Raw genomic sequence first — 12,222 nt, 5'->3', positions numbered from 1 at the left:
CTGGGTTTTTCATTTGTTTGCTCATTTGGTTTTGTTTTGTTTTGCAGAAATTATATTCCAACTATTTTTTTTTTACTATGAAACTACTTATTTTCATGGAGAGTGATTTGCTCAAAAGTTATACTTATGCAGATAGAGAAAAAAGTGACCCATTTGTTAGTAGTCACAAAATTGCCATTAGCATTATGCAGTTTTTATGAGCCATCATCTATTTTAAGTTAATATTCTTGTGATGTGAACCTAACAATACTATCATCACAGACGGGCCACTGATCAGGGTGGTTTGATCAGTGCAGAAAATAAAAATAAGATAGGGGTCTTCAGACCTTGCCTTTGGTCATGCGACTAAAACTGGGTCTCTAATAAAAACATTTTGAAAGACTCAGAGATGGTATGAGTTTTTGGTTGACCACCATGAGACTTCAAGGACTCGCCTCCCCTATGGAGACAGTTTTCTTCAAGACTGTGGTCCACGCGGCCTCTCCAGGAAGCCAGCAGGTAGCATACAAGTTTTATGAGGGCTTTGATTTGCATTAAGTCTCCTGCACACTTCTGAGCAAAGGACAGGAGGGGGGATTTTCCACGAGGAGATCCATTGAGTTTTTGTGCCAGTTCAAGACTGAATTAATGCTTTTCTGATATTCCTAAAATTAAAATCTCACGAACTAACCTTTTTTTTTTTTTGCTTCAAAATGCATTTTTTTTTTTTGCTTCAAAATGCATTTTTTTTTTTTGCTTCAAAATGCGTTCTCCACAGATGAATCAAAGGGCCAAATGCATTTGCTACTTGGGAATAATAAAGCATGAAATGGGGTGCAGGACTTATATTTACATAAGAAGAAAGAGCTGGAGAAATTTAGGAAAAACAACAACAGAGGAAGGTGCCACTGTGAGACTTGTTCTGAAAAAGCAGACATGTAAACCGCTCCTCTTCAAACCACTACCCAGTTTATGACAATTCAGGTGTATAGAGGATTCTGGAGACCTCACCCCTTCCTTTCCCTTGGTTTTCCCTGAATTTCCTCTAGATTTTGGCATTTCCCTTGCCTTGCTGTGCACTTCTGGGAGAAACAAAGGGCAAGGAGAAACAAAGAAAAAAACATTGGTGTTTTCCAAATTTTCCGTGGTGATCAGGTATCACATTTAGGAAAATATATTTAAAATGGAAGAGAAAAAGTCAAGATATAGGAACTTTAGGAATAGCAGTGATCTAGTTTTCTTTTAAAATTGAGTCAATCTAGACATTGCACTTTATACAAGAAAAAGTTTTGTGAATCCCAGACACCCAGTCTCTTTCAAAATCTTCTATATCACCTTGAGATCCTCGAGGTAATTCCATCAAAGAATCATGGAGTCACATAGCTTTGTAGCTGCGAATTGAATATCCTGTTAAGAAAACTAGAATTTAAATTTTTTTTTTTTTTTTTTTTGGCTCACAGGCCCAGTTGCTCCGCAGCATGTGGGATCTTCCCGGACCAGGGCACGAACCCGTGTCCCCTGCATCGGCAGGTGGACTCTCAACCACTGTGCCACCAGGAAAGCCCGAATTTAAAAATTTTTAAACGAAAATATTATTACAGATGGCATCTCTTTTATTTTATTTACTCACATGAAAATAAATTCAGGACCAGAGCCATGCTGTAGGCAGTCCCTGTGGGAATAGAGACTGTGTCAGTTAACCTAGGCTGGGCTGCATGTGATGGCAAGCCCAAAGTTATGGAGTCTTAAACAAGGTCAAAAGTTTCTCTTTCATGTGAAATTAATGTGGAGTTAATGATTCCAGGGCTGACGTGGTAACTCCATGGCCCTCAGAGACTGCAACTCCTTTGTTCTTGCTGCTTTGCCTTCAGAGTTTACCTCATGTCGAAAACAGCAATTCTAGCTCTAGTCATCACATTTGCATTCCAGGGGACATAGAAGACTGAGGGCCAAAGAGATTCCCAGAAACTGCCACACAGCTCCTCCAGTTGTATTTCAAAAGCCATTGCTTAAACACACGGCTATGCCTGGCTGCAAGGAAGGCAGGGACTATCTTCCTTATTCTGGGCAGTAGAGTGCTGGAGTTGTATTAATAAGAAGGTGAGAATGAATATCAGGGCAGAGAGCCATCAATCTGTGTCTGTATGTCAACAAGATGCCTATTCTAATAACTGTTCTCATCCTGGTTACTACTTTTTCCTTCAATTTTATCTTCACCTAATATCTCCTGGATGAAAGTACAGAGCAATGAAACATCAGTTATGTTATGTGGCGCCTGTAACAATAGTAATGAACTGGGAAGACAAGAGGTAAAGTAGAGATGGTTTCTAACTCAGAAACAAAAAGACAAGGGGGAAGAGGGACCTATTTACTCTCCTCCTCTCACTCTCTCTCTCACCCCTTCCCCCTCCACACAAATTTGTACACACTCTAGCTATTTTTTCTTATTTCTTGGCCAGAGCACATCACTGTAGAGTGGAAATATTTCACATGATCCAGTGAAGAGAAAATGACAGTTACTTGACCTTTTTGTACTTAATGGCAGATCATTTAACAGAAAGGACTGCTGGTTTGTCTAGGGAATTAGTAAAGAGGAATATACTAATATATAAAAGGCATCAGCAATAAAAGAAGCAAAACCTTTTACAAATCATTCAGGAGAAGAAAGTCAAAAGCCCTGAGTTTCTTTGGTTATTTCAAACACTGCCTTTCTTTGGGTATCTTTTGTTCTCAAATTTTTGCCAATTGAGATATGTTATTTCACTGGGATAGCCAGTTGAGGTGGGGAGTGCCTATATCATCAACAAAAGCAATGCATTCAAAGTGAGAAGATTCATTTGTTGTCTTTTTCATCTTCAGGGTATGAGTTGCCTTACTCAGGGGAAGCTATATGGTAATATTCAAAGACAATGTAGGATGGAGACTTGATTGGGTTGGCCTTGAGAGTACAGCAATGTGAGTCAAGACCAACATTATAATGTGTTGATTGATTAATTAGTTGGATGATGGTAGTGCAATGTGGTAAAAATAATATATAGCTAGAATTGTGGTTCTCAAACTTTAGTGTTAATAAACGGAGTAATAATCAACTGAGGAGCTTGTTAAAACCACCTGGTCCTGGTCCATCCACAAAACTCTAATTTATTACATCTGGGTAGGTCCCAGGAATCTGAATTTTTTTTTTTTTTTTTTTTTTTTGGTCGCGCCTCACAGCATGCCCTGCAGTGGAATATTTCCTTACAGTGGAAAAGTGGAGTCTTAACCACTGGACCACCAGGGAAATCCCCCAGGAATCTGGATTTTTGCTAAGCATCTTAGGACCAAGCTTTGAGAAATACTGACCTAGAAATTCATGTAGTGTGAAAATGATAGAATATGAGATTTAATACTATAAGAAATGGATTTGACTCACCTTCACCATTTATGAACTGTGTGATCTTGGGCAAACTACTTAACCTCTGAGACCATTTTCCTCATTTTTAAAATGGGTAAACATATAACTACCTCATAGGATTGTTTTTTGAATTAACTGGAAAAAGATACTTGAAAACATAGAGTATGTTGCTTGGCACATAATAAAGATATAAAAAAGTTTCTCAATCATGACATAATCTGAAGCACTCCACAGAGACTCTTTACCCACAAGGTCTACCACAAGCAATCACCTGAAATTCCTACCAAAGAATCAGGCCTCTGGGTTAAAACACAGTCTTTAGAAAATACCTGTTGTTGTTTTTTTTTAATCAGGTGTAAGGCTCATAGGTTTTTCTTTTATTTTAGCATTTTATTTTATATTGGAGTATAGCCGACTGACAATATTGTGATGGTTTCAGGTGCACAGCAAAGTGACTCATCCATACATATACATGTATTGATTCCCCCCCAGACTCCCCTCCCATCCAAGATGCCACATCATTGAGCAGTAGGTCCTTGTTGGTTATTCTTTTTAAATATAGCACTGTGTACATGTCAATCCCAAACTCCCTAACTATCCCTTTCCTCCACCCTTCCCCCCCAGTAATCATTTCTCTAAGTCTGTGAGTCCATTTCTGTTTTGTAAATACGATCATCTATATCATTTCTTTTTAGATTCCACATATAAGCAATATCATACAATATTTGTCTTTCTCTGTCTGACTTACTTCACTCAGTATGACAATCTCTAGGTCCATCCATGCTGCTGCAAATGGCATTATTTCATTCTTTTTTATGACTGAGTAATATTCCATTATATGTACATTCCATATATGTACCACATCTGCTTCATCCATTCCTCCATTGATGGACATTCAGGTTGCTTCCATGTCTTGGCTATTGTAAACAGTGCTGCAATGAACACTGGGGTGCATGTATCCCTTCGGACCATGTTAGAAAATACTTGTTGTGATTCAAGTAAGTCACTTGAACGGCTAATCCTTACCTGGTGCTTCCTGGGGTGTGTTCTGTGGAACAGGAGTCCTATGGGACATTAAGAGGTGGTATTAAAAAAGCTTTCATTGACAAATAATTTTGGAAAATGCAGGATTTTAAAAAATCAATAAAGTTTTCCAGTGTAAGACTTCTCTGAGCCTTTAATATGTTAATGCACATTTTGTCCTCAAGGATGAGGTTGTGTATAAACATTTCCTAAATTTAACAGGAAAATCCTTTTGAATTAAACATCTCAGGGGAACACACTTGGGATATATAATGACATATTTCCACACATTGAAGTTTTAGGTTTGCAAGCAGAGAACAGTAAGCTAAGAGAGAAAGTAGAATGGTGGATTTGGGGAAGAGGAAATAGGAAAAGGCGTGGGATATAGGATGAAGCCTGGGGAGGGCAAATCCAAGTGAAAAGCTCACAGCAGCTGAGGACATCATGGGGGAACTAGGGGTCCTAGAGGCTAGGCCCTAATACGAAGCCTTTAGGGACTTCCCTGGTGGCGCAGTGGTTAAGAATCCACCTGCCAATGCAGGGAGCATGGGTTCAAGCCCTGGTCCGGGAAGATCCCACATGCCATGGAGCAACTAAGCCCGTGTGCCACACTACTGAGCCTGCAAGCCACATCTACTGAAGCCCACATGCCCTGGGCCCACGCGCTGCAACTACTGAAGCCCATGCGCTCTAGGGCCTGTGTGTCAGAACTACTGAGCTTGTGTGCTGCAACTACTGAAACCGGCGTGCCTAGAGCCTGTGCTCCACAACAGGAGAAGCCACTGCAATGAGAAGCCCGCGCACTGCAACGAAGAGTAGCCCCCACTCACCACAACTAGAGAAAGACTGCATGCAGCAACGAAGACCCAAAGCAGCCAAAAATAAATAAAATTAAAAAAAAAGAAAAGAAGAAGCCTTTAAAGTCAAAATGGCTTAGTCATGATTTAGTCTAGTACTGCTCCGCTAGGGGAAAAAATTTTGTGCTTCCTTTCTCTGTTCTTATTTTTACCTTCATAGCTTCTGATCTGCCTAATTGAGGTCACCTAGGTACTCACAGTGGAAGTTCATTCCTCCTCTTCTCTTCCAAAAAAACAGAAACTTTAATTAGATATTTAACATATGTCAGGCATTGGACTTGGAGCTAAGAATCAAAGGGTGGTGTCAGGCATTAGACTTGGAGCTAAGAATCAAAGGGTGGTGTCAAGCATTAGACTTGGAGCTAAGAATCAAAAGGTGAATAAGATATTGTTTATGTCCTTGAAGAACAATCATCTGGTACGAGAGAAATATAGGTAAACAGATGATTATAGTTGTGTGATAATGTTAATTAGGTTACATTATAATTAACATAGTGAATGTTATAGTGAATGAGGGGTAGTGTTTCAGAAATTGGAGGTATCAGAAATATTTCAGGTATAAAGTTATGGTTGAGCTAATTCTTGAGGGGTAAGGGTTCCATGAAATGCAAAGGCTTAGGAAGATGAAGGATAATAGAGTTCTAAAGGACAGATTTTCAGCTGGAAGCAGGGAACACACATATTTGATGGAGCTCATGGCTCTTTTATGGTGTAAAGGACTGGAGGTAAATTCGTAAAACAATGATGCTAAATCCAGCCTATAATTAAGAGCTATTTTCCGGGACGTCCTGGCGGTCCAGAGGTTGACTCCTTGCTTTCACTGCAGGGGGCACTGGGTTGGATCCCTGGTCAGGGAACTAAGATCCCACGTGCTGTGTCACACGGCCAAAAAAAAAAAAAGCGATTTTCCATCCATGACACAGTGATGTTTATGAAAGAAGTCAGCACTTGAAACACTATGGGTAAGGGCATATAATGGGCTTTGTGGTCATCCTGATAGATTCCCGCTCAGGTGGGCTTTCCTGGGAGCCTACATGATCACGGCTAAATCTTTCTTTTCTTAATTGAAGTATAGCCGATTAACAATGTTGTGTTAAGTCACTGCTGAATCTTGAGTGTATCATCTATACTCTTTGCTTACACTAGTTCTTGAATCAGATAACCAATCTATTTTCATCTGAAATTAACCCGTCCTTCAAGGAGAAATTCACATCTCAGGCATACCCAGGGTGAAAATTTCCCTGACTACTGTAGTACATAGCACCATCTTTTTCTGAATTTATGAAGTGTTTATGGTCTAATGAGAACATTAGACACACAACTCAACTCATTCACTAGAGTTTCCTCTTATATGGAAATGATCCCTGAGAATTTCTTAAATCACCATTTTAATTGATAAGGTCTGAACTGCTCACTCTGAAATTCAAGAATTAGCTAGTTTTTTTCTTTGCTATTTTTTTGGCTGTGTCCTCTCTTCTGTGGAGCAGTGGGGTCCAAGGTTTCAATTTACACATTGACAAGCAGAGAAAATGGAAATTTCTCCCTAAGCAAGGGAGACTATATGAAATTTGAGGTCAGGGGACATGTCTAATATTTCTTTTTATCCTCCCTGTTTTCCAATATTATTATTATTATTATTGGCCACACTGTGCGGCATGCAGGATCCTGGGATGGAACCCGTGTCCCCTGCAGTGGAAGTGAGAGGCCCTAACCCCTGGACCACCAGGGAATTCCCTCCAGTATTATTCTTTGTTGGTTTGTTGATGAGCCTGGGGAGAGAAACATCTATATGACATTAGAACTAGAAGAATTAATTAACTAGAATTAGAAGATACTTTCCTGGACAAAAATGACTACTCATTGTGGAGGGAGCCAGACAGAGAAGCTATCTCTCTGCCTGGAGGTAAGTGTCCCTGATAAACACCTACTTCTTTTCTGCAAGTCTCTATGTATTTAAATATTTCAAAAAAGAAAACCTCAATTTTATGAAATAAAACTGTTTTCCTCTAAAATTCAGGAATTAAGAGTTTTAAAATATGTATAGATAAAACTGAGCTAAAAATCTGTAGACCTATTGATTATTTTAAGTTCTGGCAGAAAAAAAAAATGTTGTTAAAGAAATAACAATGTTAAGAGCCACTAATGTGAATGCCTCCAGTGCTTTTTGACAAAACGTAGAAGAGAAAAGCAGAATGCTGTCTCCTTCATAACTGCTATTACTTTTGGCAATACTTTGGCCACAAGGTCTGCTGCCTTGCCTCTCTGATTTTCTTATTTCAACAATTGCACTAAATTCTGGGTAAATTAATTTTCCCTCAAAGTGAAAGGTCCTTTTAATAATTTATTGAATGTTCACATCATTGTCATTAATGGGCTTTGTTCTGTTCACTGTAGGATAACTTCTTTATATACTTGTCTTTTCAAAGGCTTTCTTCCCATGAATAGACATCATAGTAAGTTACTTGAAAAAAATCTCCTGTAAATATGGATTTTTTTTTCAATATTATCAACCATTGTCTCATAATTTTCTTTCATAACTCTGACTTGGAATTACAGAAACCCTGGTCATGAATACCAGGTCAAATTCTATACTTCTAGCTTGAAAAGGCAGTTTAATAATAAATACAAAACTTATTGTAGTTAAAAAAAACAATAGTAAGGCATCAATATAGGTTAGGATTCTGAAGAACTTACCTTTTAAGTATCTTTTGTTCTCACTCTATACTTTGAAGTTGAAACTGAGAATTCAAGATAAAAATATGAATAGTTAAGAGTTCAAGGAAATGTCACTTGGAGACCATATTCTTTTTTTTTTTACTTTTTTTTTATATTGGGAGTATAGTTGTTTTACAATGTTGTGTTACTTTCTACTGTACAGTGAAGTGAATCGGCCATATGTACATATATCTCCTCACTTTTGGATTTCCTTCCCATTTAGGTCACCACAGAGCACTAAATAGAGTTCCCTGTGCTATACAGCAGGTTTTCATGAGTTATCTGTTTTATACATATTAGTGTATATATGTCAATCCCAGTCTCCCAATTCATCCCACCTCCCCTTTCCCACCTTGGTGTCCATACGTTTGTTCTCTATGTCTGTGTGGAGACCATATTCTTGAGAAGATTTTTTTTTTTTTTTAATTACCAAGAGAGGGATTCAGGGTAGTGCATTGTTAAGACCTGTAGGCTCCAATGAGTGACACACTAGACTGTGTGAGTCTTTTGGTTCTTCCACTAGTTAGCTGTGTGACTTTGGTGTCCTCATCTACAAATTGGGGATTACAGCAGCTACTTCAAAGGGCTTTTATAAAAATAAATGAGGCAACACATATAAAGTGCTTAGCAGTGTCTTACACTTATTAAAATAGCTATTATTTTAACAGATCGAGGTAGCGTTTGTTGTACGATATGTGTAATCTAATGTTAACTTTGTGGTCTGAAGTGTTTAGCTATCAAACGGATTCTTTTTTTTCTTGAATCCGTTTCAAGAAAAAACAGTGGAGGGGACACCCGGAAGCAGATTCTTTAGTAGATCAAATCTTTTGTCACTGAAGTGTTCTGAAATATACCTTGATGTTTAAAAAACCAAATTATTATTATTGTATATGTTTGCCTGTTATTTTGGCATTGTATGAAATTTACAACTGGGAAACCAAATAACTCCAGGAATGAGAATTTAGAAACTTTCTCTTTTATAGGGCCCAAAGGGACCATTTTCAGGGGTGATAGCACTTTCATTTGGGACACTCAGGTAAGAACACAACTCTTCCAGGAAATCTATGTGATTGAATATTATTTTTGTGTCCTCCAAGAGGGTGGCCAACCATGTAGAGCAGGTAAAACCCACAGGCCCAGTTCTCAATTTAAAACAACAAATCAAGTGGATTGAGAATAAATTTATAGGCCACACACCCAGGTGTATCAAAAAGCACTCTATTCTTCTACAGGTAAAATTAATATCTATCTCTAGCTCTTATTCCTCTGAGATGCAGAGATTCAATTTCCATTTAATTCAGGTTTGCATCTAATCCTGGAAGGTTTAAATGGAACTCACCAAGAATTTCTAGGGCTTGGCTAAAGAGTTGGGTGCAGGATCCACTCTCCAATCCATTTAAAACATCTAGCACAATTTCTTTCTTGTCTATCCCCTCACCCTGCTTTACCTTCCCCCAGTCTGGACAACCTATGTTTAGCCTTTGGAGTAGATGTTATGTCTCCTCACCTAGTCTCCTTCCAATTTTTTTTAAATGGATAAACCTTATGTCCTGAATCCTCCAGAGATTGGATTTTTGAAATGCTTTAAGCCCAGATTTTGCAAGTAAAAAGTTGTGTGTTTCATTTAAGAGCCATCAGAGAAATGTGACTGACAAGATATTTGATGATATTAAAGAGTTACTGTTTAATTTTTAAATGTGATAATGGTATTTATTGTGGTTATATTTTCTTTAAAAAATGAGTCTTTTCCAGCTAATATATCTTGTAGAACAAACAAACAGGTGTGGGAAAAGGGAATCACAAAAAAGTCTTTATCTTGGAGATATGTACTTAATATTTGTGAGTGAAATTATATGGTGCCCAGAATTTGCCTCTGAAACTTCAAGGCAGAAGCGGAGTGGGTAAGGGTGTAGATTAATCAGAACTGGCCTTGAGTTGATAATAGTTGAAACTGGGTGGTGCATAGATAGGAGTTTATTGCGTTAGTCTCTCTGCCTTTGTATTTTGTTTGAGAATTCCCATAATAAAAATGGTTTTTTATTTTGTTTTTATTTTTTTGTGGTACGCAGGCCTCTCACTGTTGTGGCCTCTCCCATTGCGGAGCACAGGCTCCGGATGCGCAGACTCAGCGGCCATGGCTCACGGGCCCAGCCGCTCTGCGGCTATATGGGATCCTCCCAGACCAGGGCACGAACCCGTGTCCCCTGTATCGGCAGGTGGACTCTCAACCACTGCGCCACCAGGGAAGCCCTGTTTTGTTTTGTTTTTTTAAGCCATAAATTCTAAGAGCCTCTTACAGCAATCAGAAAACAAGAATTGAACGTCTGTGTATTCTGCATTCTGGTCATCCCTCCTTCCCTGAATAATGCCTAGCTCTGATCAATTGAGAAGAGTCACAGAATGACATAATATTCTTGGAAAGGGGAAATCTTGTTAATATATCAAAGTTTCATCCTATTACACAAACCAGTCAATCCAGACTTTGGATATGGTAATATTTAATGATTAAAAATATTGGGCCTCCCTGGTGGCGCAGTGGTTGGGAGTCCGCCTGCCGATGCAGGGGACGCGGGTTCGTGCCCCGATCCCGGAGGATCCCACGTGCCGCGGAGCGGCTGGGCCCGCGAGCCATGGCCGCGGGGCCTGTGTGTCCGGAGCCTGTGCTCTGCAACGGGAGAGGCCACAGCAGTGAGAGGCCCGCGTACAGCAAAAAAAAAAAAAAAAAAAAAAAAAAAAAAAAAAAAAAAAAAAAAAAAAAAAAAAAAATATGAATGACTGGGCTTCCCTGGTGGCGCAGTGGTTGAGAGTCCGCCTGCCGATGCAGGGGACACGGGTTCATGCCCCGGTCTGGGAAGATCCCACATGCCGCGGAGCGGCTGGGCCCGTGAGCCATGGCCATTGAGCCTGCGCGTCTGGAGCCTGTGCTCCACAATGGGAGAGGCCACAACAGTGAGAGGCCCACATACCTCAAAAAAATATATATATATATATATGAATGACTGATACTTCCCTAATATCCTTTGGTTATATATTCACCATGTTAGATGTGCAAATTGTTGCAGAAAGTTTGGAACTGTGAAAATATGTCATAGGCTTGATGATTTTTTTATCAACAAGTTAGCCAGCTGGTTGGGGGGCAGGAGTAGGGAAGAGATTACACCACATGAGTTATTCTGCACAGTTCAGCTAATGGAAAATGTTTTCCAAATTATGGCCTCCATTGCTGAGAGTTTGTGTAAATTGATCTAACCACACTCTTGAAAATGTAACAAGCTCCTATAAGAGAAAGAAGTTAGTATGAGTAAAACATAGTATTAAAATAAAGTAGTGATAACGTTCATGTCAATATAAAAAAAATGACAAAGGCAGCTACTGTGCAGGCTATAGAATATTTAGCAATATCATGGCTGATTTCATCCCTGGTTTGTCCCCTATGGTAGAGAATTTATTCATAAAACATTTATTGAGCACCTACGCTCTGCAAAGAACTGGACATGAGAAGACAAATAATACACAGACTCCAACGTGGAGCTCATGGTATGGTAGGTAGCTGGGGGTACAGACTGGACTACTTCTGATTACCCTCTCATCCTCTCACTCTCCCAGCTTCTTTTAATAAGTATAAGATTAATACAAGTATTAAGATCAGAATTTAGAAAATTCTGCAAAACGTTACTATAATTAGTTTGAAACATTTAGAAACACATAGATTTATTCTCCTTAATGGCAAAGAGTAGCAAAGATGAACAACTACTGGATATTATAATTTAGTGCATTACTTTTCTTTGATAATCTTGAAATTCAGAGCTAGGTGTCGGCGAAAAGGTGTTTTTCTTCTCAATTCATTTATTCTCCCACCCATTTCTTCTTTTCTTCACTCCCTATATCTCTGCTAGAGCCACAGTGAAAATTATTTTAATTTCTAAAAAGCACTTCTGTGGGAGAGAGGAAAAAAAATGTTACAGTGAAATAAATGTTGGAACTGGCAGAGTGTCCTCTATGAAGGACATTGAAGTAGCTAATAGTTCCCCTAAGAGATTACCAGTGAAGTGGTCTTGCATGAAAGAAAGGTGGCATGAAAGATCATTGCTTCAGTTATTATTAATGGAATGCTATTCCCACAAAGATCATCTGGGGAATGGTTCTGATTGGTCATCTGGTATCATCAAAGGTAGTTTGTTTAGCTGTGTGACTAATGCCACTGTTTTCAAGGTCTCCTCATGGCACTTCAATTAAATGGAAGCTGTGGCAGTT

This window comes from Mesoplodon densirostris, chromosome 5 (genome assembly GCF_025265405.1).
Source record: "Mesoplodon densirostris isolate mMesDen1 chromosome 5, mMesDen1 primary haplotype, whole genome shotgun sequence".
NCBI lineage: Eukaryota > Metazoa > Chordata > Mammalia > Artiodactyla > Ziphiidae > Mesoplodon > Mesoplodon densirostris.
Note: the sequence above shows the minus strand (reverse complement) of the source record.